Source organism: Pongo abelii, chromosome 18, assembly GCF_028885655.2.
Source record: "Pongo abelii isolate AG06213 chromosome 18, NHGRI_mPonAbe1-v2.0_pri, whole genome shotgun sequence".
Lineage (NCBI taxonomy): Eukaryota > Metazoa > Chordata > Mammalia > Primates > Hominidae > Pongo > Pongo abelii.
Genome location: NC_072003.2, coordinates 71,210,291 through 71,228,066, shown reverse-complemented (window position 1 = coordinate 71,228,066; position 17,776 = coordinate 71,210,291). Strand labels below are relative to the sequence as shown.

Below are 17,776 nucleotides of genomic sequence, written 5' to 3'. Positions count from 1 at the left end.
AGATGCAGAAAAGGCCTTTGACAAAATTCAACAACCCTTCATGCTAAAAACTCTCAATAAATTAGGAATTGATGGGACGTATCTCAAAATAATAAGAGCTATTTATGACAAACCCACAGCCAATATCATACTGAATGGGCAAAAACTGGAAGCATTCCCTTTGAAAACTGGCACAAGACAGGGATGCCCTCTCTCACCACTTCTATTCAACATAGTGTTGGAAGTTCTGGCCAGGGCAATTAGGCAGGAGAAGGAAATCAAGGGTATTCAATTAGGAAAAGAGGAAGTCAAATTGTCCCTGTTTGCAGATGACATGATAGTATATCTAGAAAACCCCATTGTCTCAGCCCAAAATCTCCTTAAGCTGATAAGCAACTTCAGCAAAGTCTCAGGATACAAAATCAATGTGCAAAAATCACAAGCATTCTTATACATCAATAACAGACAAACAGAGAGCCAAATCATGAGTGAACTCCCATTCACAATTGCTTCAAAGAGAATAAAATACCTAGGAATCCAACTTACAAGGGATGTGAAAGACCTCTTCAAGGAGAACTACAAACCACTGCTCAAGGAAATAAAAGAGGATACAAACAAATGGAAGAACATTCCATGCTCATGGGTAGGAAGAATCAATATCGTGAAAATGGCCATCCTTCCCAAGGTAATTTACAGATTCAATGCCATCCCCATCAAGCTACCAATGACTTTCTTCACAGAATTGGAAAAAACTACTTTAAAGTTCATATGGAACCAAAAAAAAGCCCGCATCGCCAAGTCAATCCTAAGCCAAAAGAACAAAGCTGGAGGCATCACACTACCTGACTTCAAACTATACTACAAGGCTACAGTAACCAAAACAGCATGGTACTGGTACCAAAACAGAGATATAGATCAATGGAACAGAACAGAGCCGTCAGAAATAATGCCACATATCTACAAGTATCTGATCTTTGACAAACCTGACAAAAACAAGAAATGGGGAAAGGATTCCCTATTTAATAAATGGTGCTGGGAAAACTGGCTAGCCATATGTAGAAAGCTGAAACTGGATCCCTTCCTTACACCTTATACAAAAATCAATTCAAGATGGATTAAAGACTTAAATGTTAGACCTAAAACCATAAAAACCCTAGAAGAAAACCTAGGCATTACCATTCAGGACATAGGCATGGGCAAGGACTTCATGTCTAAAACACCAAAAGCAATGGCAACAAAAGCCAAAATTGACAAATGGGATCTAATTAAACTCAAGAGCTTCTGCACAGCAAAAGAAACTATCATCAGAGTGAACAGGCAACCTACAAAATGGGAGAAAATTTTCACAACCTACTCATCTGACAAAGGGCTAATATCCAGAATCTACAATGAACTCCAACAAATTTACAAGAAAAAAACAAACAACCCCATCAAAAAGTGGGCGAAGGACATGAACAGACACTTCTCAAAAGAAGACATTTATGCAGCCAAAAAACACATGAAAAAATGCTCACCATCACTGGCCATCAGAGAAATGCAAATCAAAACCACAATGAGATACCATCTCACACCAGTTAGAATGGCAATCATTAAAAAGTCAGGAAACAACAGGTGCTGGAGAGGATGCGGAGAAACAGGAACACTTTTACACTGTTGGTGGGACTGTAAACTAGTTCAGCCCTTGTGGAAGTCAGTGTGGCGATTCCTCAGGGATCTAGAACTAGAAATTCCATTCGACCCAGCCATCCCATTACTGGGTATATACCCAAAGGACTATAAATCATGCTGCTATAAAGACACATGCACACGTATGTTTATTGCGGCATTATTCACAATAGCAAAGACTTGGAACCAACCCAAATGTCCACCAATGATAGACTGGATTAAGAAAATGTGGCACATATACACCATGGAATACTATGCAGCCATAAAAAATGATGAGTTCACGTCCTTTGTAGGGACATGGATGAAATTGGAAATCATCATTCTCAGTAAACTATCGCAAGAACAAAAAACCAAACACCGCATATTCTCACTCATAGGTGGGAATTGAACAATGAGAACACATGGACACAGGAAGGGGAACATCACACTCTGGGGACTGTTGTGGGGTGGGGGGAGGGGGGAGGGATAGCATTGGAAGATATACCTAATGCTAGATGACGAGTTGGTGGGTGCAGCGCACCAGCATGGCACATGTATACATATGTAACTTACCTGCACATTGCGCACATGTACCATAAAACCTAAAGTATAATAATAATAATAATAAAAAAAAAAAAAAGAAAATTATAGATCCCACTTCTTGTTCTGATTCAAACAACGTGAGTTAACATTGAAATGACTCTACTGCAGCACATAACTGTGATTTGCTATTGAATTAATTAAAAAAATTATTAAGACTGCAGCAAAAAATAAATTTCAAAGTCATTCATTTTCTAACATATTGGTTGAGAGAGATTCTTTTTACTTAGAAAAGTTTGTCTTGGCCCTGAGCTCAAAAATTCAAAATAAAATTTTACAATTGCAAAGTCGTTGAACTTTTGTGTGGTAAATAAATTCAGGATAGCCGGCTTCTCTTTCAGACAAAAATTCACAGAACAAATGATGTTTAGGTTGCAAAAGCAGTGAAGTTCACTGTTAACACTACTGGTTCAATAACACAAAAAAAGAGTTTCAAATATTTTCCACAAAGTACCTGCTGATAAATAATACAATGAACAACTATGGCTTTAACTACAGCTTTTATAAATTTATCCAACTAAGTCTTTTTCTGTTCCACATATATCTTTACCACTAACAGTTATAATACATCTTAGCAGATTCCACTTCAGGTTATACTAAGTTAATGTTTTTTATACAGTTTGCCTGTAGTTGTCTCAAAGAGACTATTCAAGAGTCAAGAAAATCAGTTGCCTTTTTCTTTTTTGCCTTGTTTTATAACTGACCACTGGTGGTGTTTCCAGTGTCAATTTTCCTTATGGAAAGGCAAACAATCTTTTAAATGTTAATTTTCTCAGGATATATATCTTCAGCTGCTACAACCAAACACAATTTAATTATCTCACTATCAGTAAATAATTTTCCTTGCTTGGCTAACAAAAGTACCACTTAGAAACTTACTTTGGTGCAGCCTCATTTACATTTTTTTGTTTTGTTTTGTTTTGAGACAGGGTCTCACTCTGTCACCCAGGCTGGAGTGCAGTGGCTCAATCTCACCTCACTGCAACCTCCACCTCCTGGGTTCAAGTGATCCTCCCACCTCAGTCTCTCAAGTGGCTGGGATTACAGGCACATGCCACTATGCCTGGCTAACTTATTTTTTTGTATTTTTTGTAGAGATGGGGTTTTGCCTATTGCCCAGGCTGGTCTCAAACTCCTGGACTCAAGTGATCCACCTGTCTCAGTCTCTCAAAGTGCTGGGATTACAGGTGTGAGCCACCACACCCGGCCCATTTTTGTGTCTGTGTATGTGACTAAATTATGCTTCAGGAGATAAATCATCTGAAGTTTTCCACCTTTTCTGACCATTGCTTTCCTATGAGTTGAAAACATTGTGCTGAGAGCTTAGTCTGGTAAAATTGACATATATTATTTTAGCATAGCTATAATGTCACCACATAATAAATACAATACCTTGTCATCTAACTCAATAAAAATTATCCACAGTCCATTGGGTCTTAAAAGTGTAACACTTAAATCCACTTTCTCTTTTCTTGATTTAACATAATGCATATTCACTGGTGATTTTTTAAAAACGTCACATGACAATGGTATGTGTGACTCTTGATATGTTATTAAGTTATGACTATATCACTGAGACTTGTAGTGTGCTGTGGAAGAGTGCAAATTGAGAAGAATGTCAACATAGTCTCAATCACAACTACTTTGCCTATTGTAGCAAAAAACCACCATAGACAATATGTAAACAAATGGGCATGAATGTGTTCTAATAAAATTTTATTTATGGACATTTAAATTTTACAAAATTTTCACATACCAGAAAATACTATTCTTCTGATTTTTTTCAAACATTTAGAAGGTTTTTAAAAAATATTCTTAGCTCATGAGCTGCATAAAAAGAGGTCACAGGCCAGATTTGGCATGTGAAGCATTGTTTGCCTACTTGACATATACTGTCATGGTCCTGCCCCCAAAACTATGTTAATTCTGCCATCACAGTATAGTCAAAAGGGACCTGAACTATCTGAACATTTCATGTAACATGATATTGGTCCACTATGTTGATGGCATCATATTCCTCAAAACTTATTCACCAAAATTACCAAATATACTGGATAGCTTAGCAGAAAAAAATGTACTCCAAGCAGCAAGAGACGAAACACAAAGATAGAGAAACCTGCCCCAATGATAAAGGTTTCAGGGGTCCAGTAGCATAGAACATGCTGGATCTCTTCTCCAAATTAGAAAAATGTATTGCACTTTGTACTTCCAACACTAATGAAAATGTATAAAATGTGGTAAACTTCTTTGGAACAGATGCAGTATTTGAGAATACTGCTTTGACCCACTATCAGTAGATGTGGAAGGTTGCCTCTTTTGAGTGGGGCACAGAGCATAAAGAGCTCTATATCAGGTTGAGGTTCTTAGATAACAGTCGTGTTACTTAGGCAATATGACTCGGCAGATCCCATACACTGGAGGTGCCAAAACCAGACAAAGCCATTAAAATAAAAGAAAACTACAGAACAATATCTCTCATAAACATACACATAAAAATCCTCAGCCAGGCGCGGTGGCTCACGCCTGTAATCCCAGCACTTTGGGAGGCTGAGGCAGGCGGATCGCGAGGTCAGGAGATCGAGACCATTCTGGTTAATACGGTGAAACCCCGTCTCTACTAAAAATACAAAAAATTAGCCAGGTGTGGTGGCGGGCGCCTGTAGTCCCAGCCACGTGGGAGGCTGAGGCAGGAGAATGGCATGAACCCGGGAGGTGGAGCTTGCAGTGCCACTGCACTCCAGCCCAGGTAACAGAGCAAGACTCCGTCTCAAAAAAAAAAGAAAAAAAAAAATCCTCAACAAAATATTAGCAAGTCATATCCAGAAATATATAAAAGGAACAATAAACATGACCAAGTGGGGTTTATTAGGGAATGCAAGGCTAGTTTGTTATTTAAAAATCAATCAATATAATCATCAGTCTACCAACAGTCTAAAGAAAAAAATCCACATCATCATACCAATTGATGCAGAAAAACATTTGAAACACAGGTTATTTCCATAATAAAAAGTCAGTAAACTAAGAATAGAAGGAACTTACCAAATCCAATAAAGGGAATTCAGAGATGATCTATAGCTAACAATACCTATAGTTAAGGACAAATTGTCTTCCTCCTAATAATGGAGACTTGGCCAGGCGTGGTGGTTGATGCCTGTAATCCCATTTTGGGAGGCAGAGGCGGGGAGATCACACAAGGCCAGGAGTTCAAGACCAGCCTGGCCAACATGTCAAAACACCATCTCTACAAAAAATACAAAAATTAGCTGGACTTGGTTGTAATCCCAACTACTCAGGTGGCTAGGGCATGAGAATCACTTGAACCTGGGAGGTGGAAGCTGCAGTGAGCCAAGATTGCGCCACTGCATTCCAGCCTGGGTGACAGAGCAAGACCCTGTCTCAAAAAAAAAAAAAAAAAAAAAAAAATGGTAATTAGATAAAGATGTACAAAATGCAGCCTGGGCAACACAGTAAGATGCTGTCTCTATCAAAAGAAAAAAAAAAAAAGGCCAGGCGTGGTGGCTCACGCCTGTAATCCTAGCACTTTGGGAGGCCAAGGTGGGTGGATAACGAGGTCAGAAGATCGAGATCATCTTGGCCTAACGTGGTGAAAACCCGTCTCTACTAAAAATACAAAAAAATTAGCCGTGTGTGGTGGCGGGCGCCGGTAGTCCCAGCTACTTGGGAAGCTGAGGTAGGAGAATGGCGTGAACCCGGGAGGCGGAGCTTGCAGTGAGCTGACATCACGTCACTGCACTCCAGCCTGGGTGACTGAGCAAGACTCTGTCTCAAAAAAAAAAAAAAGAAAAAAAAAATGCTGGGCATGGTGACTGACATCTGTAGCCCCAGATAATCAGTCAGGGAAGAGCTTGAGCCCAGGAAGTTGAGGCTGCAGTGACTCATGATTGCACCACTGCACTCCAGCCTGGGCAACAGACTGAGGACTGAGACCCTGTCTCAAAACAACAACAACAACAACAACAACAACAACAACAAAAGTACTAACCAGTTAAGCTCTTCTTGTTTCTTTGCCATTCTTGTAAGTTTTAGAATCAGCTTATCTGTATCTACAAGAAAAAAAAAAACCTGTTGGGATTTCCTTTTCAATCTAGATGCCTTTTATTTCGTTTTTTCATGAACACTCTGACCAATAAAGAGAAAAAAAACCCCAAAAACCAAAACCATAAGGATTGGAGTAGAAGAAATAAAACTGTACATTCAGAGAGGACATGACTGTCTATGTAGAAAATGCAAAGAAATCTATAAAAACAAAGGACAAAAAACAAGAAAACACTAGAACTAACAAGGGAGCAAACATCATCACTGGATACAGGTCAACACAAAATAAAATTTATTTTATGTGTGTACACTGGCAATGTACAATTGGAAATTGAAATTAAAAACATAATACCATTTAGAAGCTAAGGCGGGAGGGTGACTTAAGGCCAGAAGCTCAAGACAAATCTGGGCAATACAGCAAGACCCTATCTCTACAAAAAAATTAAAAAATTAGCCAGGCGTGGTGGCCTGCATCTGTAGTCCTAGCTTACTTGGAAGGCTCAGGTGGGGAGATCACTTGAACCCAGAGTTTGAGGCTGCAGTAGGCTATGATCTCACCATTGTACTTCAGCCTGGGTGACAGAGTGAGAACTTGTCTCTAAAATGATGATGACAATAATAAAAATAATAATGCCATTTAAATAGTTATTTTAGGCGGGGAGGAGCCAAGATGGCCGAATAGGAACAGCTCCAGTCTACAGCTCCCAGCGTGAGTGACGCAGAAGAAGGGTGATTTCTGCATTTCCATCTGAGGTACAGGGTTCATCTCACTAGGGAGTGCCAGACAGTGGGTGCAGGTCAGTGGGTGCTCCCATCATGCATGAGCCAAAGAAGGGCGAGGCATTGCCTCACTAGGGAAGCACAAGGGGTCAGGGAGTTCCCTTTCCTAGTCAAAGAAAGGGGTGACAGATGGCACCTGGAAAATCGGGTCACTCCCACCTGAATACTGCGCTTTTCCGACGGGCTTAAAAAACGGCGCAACAGGAGATTATATCCCACACCTGGCTCAGAGGGTCCTATGCCCACGGAGTCTCGCTGATTGCTAGCACAGCAGTCTGAGATCAAACTGAAAGGCGGCAGCGAGGCTAGGGGAGGGGCGCCCGCCATTTCCCAGGCTTCCTTAGGTAAACCAAGCACCCGGGAAGCTCGAACTGGGTGGAGCCCACCACAGCTCAAGGAGGCCTGCCTGCATCTGTAGGCTCCACCTCTGGGGGCAGGGCACAGACAAACAAAAAGACAGCAGTAACCTCTGCAGACATAAATGTCCCTGTCTGACAGCTTTGAAGAGAGCAGTGGTTCTCCCAGCACGCAGCTGGAGATCTTCAGAACAGGCAGACTGCCTCCTCAAGTGGGTCCCTGACCCCTGACTCCTGAGCAGCCTAACTGGGAGGCACCCCCCAGCAGGGGCAGATTGACACCTCACACGGCCGGGTACTGCAACAGACCTGCAGCTGAGGGTCCTGTCTGTTAGAAGGAAAACTAACAAACAGAAAGGACATCCACACCAAAAACCCATCTGTATGTCACCATCATCAAAGACCAAAAGTAGATAAAACCACAAAGATGGGGAAAAAACAGAGCAGAAAAACTGGAAACTCTAAAAAGCAGAGTGCCTCTCCTCCTCCAAAGGAATGCAGTTCCTCACCAGCAACGGAACAAAGCTGGACGGAGAATGACTTTGATGAGTTGAGAGAAGAAGGCTTCAGACGATCAAATTACTCTGAGCTACGGGAGGATATTCAAACCAAAGGCAAAGAAGTTGAAAACTTTGAAAAAAATTTAGAAGAATGTATAGCTAGAATAACCAATACAGAGAAGTGCTTAAAGGAGCTGATGGAGCTGAAAACCAAGGCTCGAGAACTACGGGAAGAATGCAGAAGCCTCAGGAGCCGATGCAATCAACTGGAAGAAAGGGTATCAGTGATGGAAGATGAAATGAATGAAATGAAGCGAGAAGGGAAGTTTAGAGAAAAAAGAATAAAAAGAAACGAGCAAAGCCTCCAAGAACTATGGGACTATGTGAAAAGACCAAATCTACGTCTGACTGGTGTACCTGAAAGTGACGGGGAGAATGGAACCAAGTTGGAAAACACTCTGCAGGATATTATCCAGGAGAACGTCCCCAATCTAGCAAGGCAGGCCAACATTCAGATTCAGGAAATACAGAGAACGCCACAAAGATACTCCTCGAGAAGAGCAACTCCAAGACACATAATTGTCAGATTCACCAAAGTTAAAATGAAGGAAAAAATGTTAAGGGCAGTCAGAGAGAAAGGTCGGGTTACCCTCAAAGGGAAGCCCATCAGACTAACAGTGGATCTCTCGGCAGAAACTCTACAAGCCAGAAGAGAGTGGGGGCCAATATTCAACATTCTTAAAGAAAAGAATTTTCAACCCAGAATTTCATATCCAGCCAAACTAAGCTTCAAAAGTGAAGGAGAAATAAAATACTTTACAGACAAGCAAATGATGAGAGATTTTGTCACCACCAGGCCTGCCGTAAAAGAGCTCCTGAAGGAAGTGCTAAACATGGAAAGAAACAACCGGTACCAGCCGCTGCAAAATCATGCCAAAATGTAAAGACCATCGAGACTAGGAAGAGACTGCATCAACTAACGAGCAAAATAACCAGCTAACATCATAATGACAGGATCATATTCACACATAACAATATTAACTTTAAATGTAAATGGACTAAATGCTCCAATTAAAAGACACAGACTGGCAAATTGGATAAAGAGTCAAGACCCATCAGTGTGCTGTATTCAGGAAACCCATCTCACGTGCAGAGACACACATAGGCTCAAAATAAAAGGATGGAGGAAGATCTACCAAGCAAATGGAAAGCAAAAAAAGGCAGGGGTTGCAATCCTAGTCTCTGATAAAACAGACTTTAAACCAACAAAGATCAAAAGAGACAAAGAAGGCCATTACATAATGGTAAAGGGATCAATTCAACAAGAACAGCTAACTATCCTAAATATTTATGCACCCAACACAGGAGCACCCAGATTCATAAAGCAAGTCCTGAGTGACCTACAAAGAGACTTAGACTCCCACACATTAATAATGGGAGACTTTAACACCACATTGTCAACATTAGACAGATCAACGAGACAGAAAGTCAACAAGGATACCCAGGAATTGAACTCAGCTCTGCACCAGGTGGACCTAATAGACATCTACAGAACTCTCCACCCCAAATCAACAGAATATACATTTTTTTCAGCACCACACCACACCTATTCCAAAATTGACCACATACTTGGAAGTAAAGCTCTCCTCAGCAAATGTAAAAGAACAGAAGTTATAACAAACTATCTCTCAGATCACAGTGCAATCAAGCTAGAACTCAGGATTAAGAAACTCACTCAAAACCGCTCAACTACATGGAAACTGAACAACCTGCTCCTGAATGACTACTGAGTACATAACGAAATGAAGGCAGAAATAAAGATGTTCTTTGAAACCAACGAGAACCAAGACACAACATACCAGAATCTCTGGGATGCATTCAAAGCAGTGTGTAGACAGAAATTTATAGCACTAAATGTCCACAAGAGAAAGCAGGAAAGATCCAAAATTGACACCCTAACATCACAATTAAAAGAACTAGAAAAGCAAGAGCAAACACATTCAAAAGCTAGCAGAAGGCAAGAAATAACTAAAATCAGAGCAGAACTGAAGGAAATAGAGACACAAAAAACCCTTCAAAAAATTAGTGAATCCAGGAACTGGTTTTTTGAAAGGATCAACAAAATTGATAGACTGCTAGCAAGACTAATAAAGAAAAAGAGAGAAGAATCAAATAGATGAAATAAAAAATGATAAAGGGGATATCACCACCGATCCCACAGAAATACAAACTACCATCAGAGAATACTACAAACACCTCTACGCAAATAAACTAGAAAATCTAGAAGCAATGGATAAATTCCTCGACACATACACTCTCCCAAGACTAAACCAGGAAGAAGTTGAATCTCTGAATAGACCAATAACAGGAGCTGAAATTGTGGCAATAATCAATAGCTTACCAACCAAAAAGAGTCCAGGACCAGATGGATTCACAGCTGAATTCTACCAGAGGTACAAGGAGGAACTGGTACCATTCCTTCTGAAACTATTCCAATCAATAGAAAAAGAAGGAATCCTCCCTAACTCATTTTATGAGGCCAGCATCATCCTGATACCAAAGTCAGGCAGAGACACAACCAAAAAAGAGAATTTTAGACCAATATCCTTGATGAACATTGATGCAAAAATCCTCAATAAAATACTGGCAAACCGAATCCAGCAGCACATCAAAAAGCTTATCCACCATGATCAAGTGGGCTTCATCCCTGGGATGCAAGGCTGGTTCAATATACACAAATCAATAAATGTAATCCAGCATATAAACAGAACCAAAGACAAAAACCACATGATTATCTCAATAGATGCAGAAAAGGCCTTTGACAAAATTCAACAACCCTTCATGCTAAAAACTCTCAATAAATTAGGTATTGATGGGATGTATCTCAAAATAATAAGAGTTATCTATGACAAACCCACAGCCAATATCATACTGAATGGGCAAAAACTGGAAGCATTCCCTTTGAAAACTGGCACGAGACAGGGATGCCCTCTCTCACCACTCCTATTCAACATAGTGTTGGAAGTTCTGGCCAGGGCAATTAGGCAGGAGAAGGAAATAATGGGTATTCAATTAGGAAAAGAGGAAGTCAAATTGTCCCTGTTTGCAGACGACATGATTGTACATCTAGAAAACCCCGTTGTCTCAGCCCAAAATCTACTTAAGCTGATAAGCAACTTCAGCAAAGTCTCAGGATAGAAAATCAATGTACAAAACTCACAAGCATTCTTATACACCAACAACAGACAAACAGAGAGCCAAATCACGAGTGAACTCCCATTCACAATTGCTTCAAAGAGAATAAAATACCTAGGAATCCAACTTACAAGGGACGTGAAGGACTTCTTCAAGGAGAACTACAAACCACTGCTCAAGGAAATAAAAGAGGATACAAACAAATGGAAGAACATTCCATGCTCATGGATAGGAAGAATCAATATCGTGAAAATGGCCATACTGCCCAAGGTAATTTACAGATTCAATGCCATCCCCATCAAGCTACCAATGACTTTCTTCACAGAATTGGAAAAAACTACTTTAAAGTTCATATGGAACCAAAAAAGAGCCCGCATCGCCAAGTCAATCCTTAGCCAAAACAACAAAGCTGGAGGCATCATGCTACCTGACTTCAAACTATACTACAAGGCTACAGTAACCAAAACAGCATAGTACTGGTACCAAAACAGAGATCTAGATCAATGGAACAGAACAGAGCCCTCAGAAATAACGCCGCATATCTACAACTATCTGATCTTTGACAAACCTGAGAAAAACAAGCAATGGGGAAAGGATTCCCTATTTAATAAATGGTGCTGGGAAAACTGGCTAGCCATATGTAGAAAGCTGAAACTGGATCCCTTCCTTACACCTTATACAGAAATCAATTCAAGATGGATTAAAGACTTAAACGTTAGACCTAAAACCATAAAAACCTTAGAAGAAAACCTAGGCATTACCATTCAGGACATAGGCATGGGCAAGGACTTCATGTCTAAAACACCAAAAGCAATGGCAACAAAAACCAAAATTGACAAATGGGATCTAATTAAACTAAAGAGCTTCTGCACAGCAAAAGAAACTATCATCAGAGTGAACAGGCAACCTACAAAATGGGAGAAAATTTTCGCAACCTACTCATCTGACAAAGGGCTAATATCCAGAATCTACAATGAACTCAAACAAATTTACAAGAAAAAAACAAACAACCCCATCAAAAAGTGGGCGAAGGATATGAACAGACACTTCTCAAAAGAAGACATTTATGCAGCCAAAAACCACATGAAAAAATGCTCACCATCACTGGCCATCAGAGAAATGCAAATCAAAACCACAATGAGATACCATCTCACACCAGTTAGAATGGCAATCATTAAAAAGTCAGGAAACAACAGGTGCTGGAGAGGATGTGGAGAAATAGGAACACTTTTACACTGTTGGTGGGACTGTAAACTAGTTCAACCCTTGTGGAAGTCAGTGTGGCGATTCCTCAGGGACCTAGAACTAGAAATACCATTTGACCCAGCCATCCCATTACTGGGTATATACCCAAAGGACTATAAATCATGCTGCTATAAAGACACATGCACACGTATGTTTATTGCAGCAGTATTCACAATAGCAAAGACTTTGAACCAACCCAAATGTCCAACAATGATAGACTGGATTAAGAAAATGTGGCACATATACACCATGGAATACTATGCAGCCATAAAAAATGATGAGTTCATGTCCTTTGTAGGGACATGGATGAAAATGGAAATCATCATTCTCAGTAAACTATCGCAAGAACAAAAAACCAAACACCGCATTATTGTCACTCATAGGTGGGAATTGAACAATGAGAACACATGGACACAGGAAGGGGAACATCACACTCTGGGGACTGTTGTGGGGTGGGGGGAAGGGGGAGGGATAGCATTGGGAGATATACCTAATGCTAGATGACGAGTTGGTGGGTGCAGCGCACCAGCATGGCACATGTATACATATGTAACTAACCTGCACATTGCGCACATGTACCCTAAAACCTAAAGTATAATAATAAATAAATAAATAATAAAATATTACATACAAAAAATAAAAGAAAATAGTTATTTTAAAATACACAGGTATTAGTGTAGCCAAACAGGTACTAATATGTATGCTGAAAACTAAAAGTACTGATTAAAAAAATCAAAGAAGACCTAAATAGAGACATACCATGTTTATAAAATGGAAGACTCAACTTAGTAAAGATGACAATTCTAAAACTGATCTGCAGGTTTCAACAAACAAATAACCACATATTATATAATCTCATTTATATGAAATGTCCAGAATAAGCAAATCCATGGAGATAGAAAGTAACTTAGTAATTGCCTATGGATAGAGGGTGGCAGGGGGTTGAGGTGAATATGGGTAGGGTGTTTCTTTTTGGAGGTAAAGAAAATGTTCTAAAATTGATTGTAGTGATGGCTGCACAACTCTGTGAATACACTAAATACCATTACATTTTATACTTTAAATGGGCGAATTGAATGATTTGTGAATTATATCTCAATAGTTACAAAAAAACTCCATCAACCACTATCCATTATGTAGTTTAAAAAACCAGAAAAGCACATTTTAAAACTATATAATACCATTTGACTCAATACTGTCACTTTGAGAAAACTAATAAAATCAGAGATATGTAAATAATGCTTATCTATAGAAAAATGTTTACTAAATTATCTCAGGAAAAATTAGAAATAACCTATAATTTCAATTATATGACTTCCAATAAATCATGATACATTGCATGATGAGTGTTTTAATTTTTAAGAGCTGTATAGTTCAGAAAAATGTCATGTGAAATAAACTTTAGTGAAAAAAAATCCAGGTATGAAAGTATGAAATGCATAACTTATTTTTAAATTTTTATTTACCTATTTGTACTTAGCCTCACTCTGTTGCACAGGCTGGAGTGCAGTGGTGTGATCTTGGCTCACTGCAACCTCCACCTTCTGGGTCCAGACGATTCTCCCACCTCAGCCTCCCAAGTAGTTGGGATTACAGGTGTGTGCCACCACGCCTGGCTAATTTTTGTATTTTTAGTACAGATGGAGTTTTACCACGTTAGCCAGGCTGGTCTCTTAATTCCTGACCTCAAATGATCCACCTGCCTTGGCCTTCCAAAGTGCTGGGATTACCGGAGTGAGCCACTGTGGCCAGCCAAAATGCATGATTTTTTTTTTTGTTTTTTTGAAACGGAGTTTCACTCTTGTTGTCCAGGCTGGAGGGCAATGGTGCAATCTTGGCTCACTGTAACCTTCGCCTCCCGGGTTCAAGTGATTCTCCTGCCTCAGCCTCCCAAGTAGCTGGGATTACAGGCACCCACTACCACGCCCAGCTAATTTTTGTATTTTTAGTAGAGATGCAGTTTCACCATGTTGGCCTTGAACTCCTGACATCAGGTGATCCGCCCACCTCAGCCTCCCAAAGTGCTGGGATCACAGGCGTGAGCCACCATGCTTGGCCAAAATGCATGATTTTTAAATGTCTTTATGTGAAATACTTAGTAAAACCATGGGTCATTTAGACAGAAGGTTCATAGTTGTCATCTCTGAATGGTAGCACTATGAGTGATTTTTTTCTTTATTCTTTTATGTTTTTAAGATTTGTATTAACAGAAATTAAATTACTTCAATAATATGAAATAAGTAACATATTATTTGGTTTTCTGTTTTAAAATAGAAGATTAAAAACTAAGAAGAACCGCAAGAGGAAGAAATAAAAGCAGCATAATGTGTTATCAATTTAAAAGTAGGTGGGAATGATTAACAGTGTCACATGTACCAGAGAGGTAGACTAGATAAAACTTGAAAAGGTCCATTAGATTTCAAACAAGGAGGTTATCGTTAACGTTCTGGCAGATTTGAGAGTGTCATAAGCCACACTATAAGAGAGTAGAATATAATGAAAGGTAAGAAAGCAGAGATAATGATTAAATAAATTGTCTTTTTATTTTTTTTTTAAAGCAGATTTCACTCAGGATGTACAGAGCTAGGAAAAAAACATCTCTCCCAAACTAACAAGAAAAGACCGAACAACGTACAAATCATAACTTTCCTTGCACTTACTGGAGCTAAATTCACAGGGAAACAAACCAGCCTGGAACCTAAGGAGAAACAAATGCCTCTAAGGAGACACACGATCTGAGCACTGACTTACTTTGGATAGGACACTAAAAGAACATAGAAGAAATGAGTAAGAGGAATCCAGCTAAAGTTTTTAACAAACTACTAAAGTCCAAATGTGGGCTACTGTAAAAATATAAAAACCTTGTGAACTACAGATTCATGGGGAATTTATACATATGAACCTTTATTGAGTGCTCACAAGATAGACTGGGGGCAGCGGGGGAGACTGGAGAAAGCTTCCTTCTATGGTATAGGCTCGGAAGAGGCGAGTGGTCACTGCCGCAGGAACACCCTGATCCTTCTCTTGACAGAACATAAGCCTTAAGCCACTCAGAGAAAGGCAACAAACTATCCCAGATCTATAACATTAGAGATCTCCTAAGGGCTAGCAAGCAGCAGAATCACTGAGAAATTCCCACCCCCAAGTCTCAGGTACACAAGGGCCTACCTAAGGCTGAAGTCAAACCAGGACAATACCATATCTACCTTGGTACCCACTACCAGACTAGCAAGCATCAAGTAACAAGAAAAAAAAACAGTCTACTATTGAGAGAGGGAAATGAAAGAAACATTCTCCGTGGTACAAGTACACAAGGAAGACTTAAACCCAAGGGTGCAGTAGCAGCATTGATAAAAATTACTCTGGCTTGCAGGGTGTGGTGGCTCACGCCTGTAATCCCAGCACTTTGGGACACTGAGGCAGGTAGATCACTTGAGGTCACGAGTTTGAGACCAGCTAACATGGTGAGACTCCCGACTCTACTAAAAATACAAAAGTTATCCGGGTGTGTGGCATGTGGTATATACCTGTAATCCCAGCTACTCGGGAGGCTGAGGCACAAGAACCCCTTGAACCTGGGAGGCGGAGGCTGCAGTGAGCCAAGATCCCACCACTGCACTCCAGCCTGGGTGATGGAGTGAGACTCAGTCTCAAAAAAAAAAAACAAAAGAAAAGAAAAACTCTGGCAAGGCAGCCCCAACCAGGAGCCCATCTCCATTAGACCCAGTGATGGCATCTATTATAGAAAAATACCAAGATATGAGATTAGGGGGAAAGACTATCCAGTATGAAGCTTTATATTTAACACAAAGGAGTAACTTGGAGATTGGTATAAGGTGACCCCATGAAAAAATAGTCATATTGTTGAAAGATAGTTGTGTCTTTGGAAATTTTTTTTAGTAAAGAATAGAGGAGTGATGGTTTATCAACAACAGAAAGGAACTTGTAGAATCCACTCATCCCTCAGGATCTGCTGGGTTCCAGGACTCTCAAGGATACCAAAATCCATGGATGTCCAAGTTCCTTATATAAAATAGTTGACTATTTGCATGTAACTTTTTTACATCCTCTCATACACTTTATCTCTACATTTAATATCTAATACAATGTAAATGCTATGTAATTTGTTGTTATGCTATATTATTTGTATTATTACAACTAAGCTTTCTAATGTTGTATTTTGTGGTTGTACTGCCATTTTATTGTGTGGAGGGCTTGACCAGCAGATGGGGATCTCTGAACAGACTGAACTGGTACCACCAAAGGAATACTAATACTAGTGCAGATATACTGGGAAAAGAGAAGTTCATCTCCTGGCCTCTTCTGTCTTGGTGGAAATCGTAAGAGCACCCAAGTGGTGGAGAAACTTTCTTAATGAAAGAGCATATGGCATAGACTGGTGGCTTAGAACATTAATCCCAAAGAGAAGTCAAAAGTCATTTTTTCTCAAGACCCTCATTTACCTTCTAGTGGCAGCAACCTAATTCTGAAGATACAGAAAATATGTGTTTTAACTTTTAGTTAATTTTAGTTAACTGAAAAACTGGAAAGTTAACATTTCACTTTGAAGATTATCAAGACTAGTTGTTATTGTCTGTTTTAGAGTTACATTTGTACCTCCATAAGAAGGTGGCAAGGGCTTAGAAGAGCAGATAAAAATAAAATATGCGGCCAGGCATGGTGGCTCACACCTGTAATCCTAGCACTTTGGAAGGCTGAAGCCAGCGGATCACTTGAGGCCAGGAGTTCGAGACCAGCCTGGCCAACATGGTGAAAACCTGTCTCTACTAAAAATACAAAAATTAGCCAGGCGTGGTGGCAGGCGCCTGTAATCCCAGCTACTCAGGAGGCTGAGGCAGGAGAATTGCTTGAACCCAGGAAGCGAGGTTGCAGTGAGCTGAGATTGCGCCATTGCACTCCAGCCTGGGCGACAAGAGTGAGACTCTGTCTAAAAAAAAAAAAAAAAAAAAAAATTGGTCAGTTTTCCTGCATCTAGAATCTTTGTTTGAAGAAATTGAGACTGGTAGAAATGAGGTCTAGTGATCACCTGTTATGTTTAATTGAATAATCCCTCTCCTATATAAAACCATTAATATTATTGTACATAGATTATGTATACAAAAAAACAAAATTCAAAAATGCATCTAGCCAAAGTACCATTAAGAGCAAATAATTTCTTCTTAATACCACTGCCTTTTTAAAGAACAAGATAGAGCTGAGAAAGTATTCTGGCTTCTCTTCATCTGGTCAATGGCAAAAGGGCAAAAACCAGAACACTGTTATGCTGTATTAATTTTTAAAGTCCAATTAAAGGTAACATCTACAACCTTTCTTCTGTTGTGTTTGCCAAAGATTTTTAAACATTAAACACAAAGTGCTGATTGCAAGAGAAGAGGAAAGCTCTTGCTGCTACACTCTGCC

General features: G+C 39.8%; 1 protein-coding gene across 1 annotated transcript in view; it reads right to left on the bottom strand.

Annotated features, from left to right (window-relative positions):
• Window positions 1-17,776, bottom strand: part of PMFBP1 (polyamine modulated factor 1 binding protein 1) — a 556,696-nt gene that overhangs the window by 440,470 nt on the left and 98,450 nt on the right. Inside the window, exon 4 of the mRNA XM_063717359.1 lies at window positions 6,227-6,287. The gene's annotated coding sequence lies outside the window, so the exon portion shown is untranslated. The remainder of the gene's footprint in view (window positions 1-6,226; window positions 6,288-17,776) is intronic.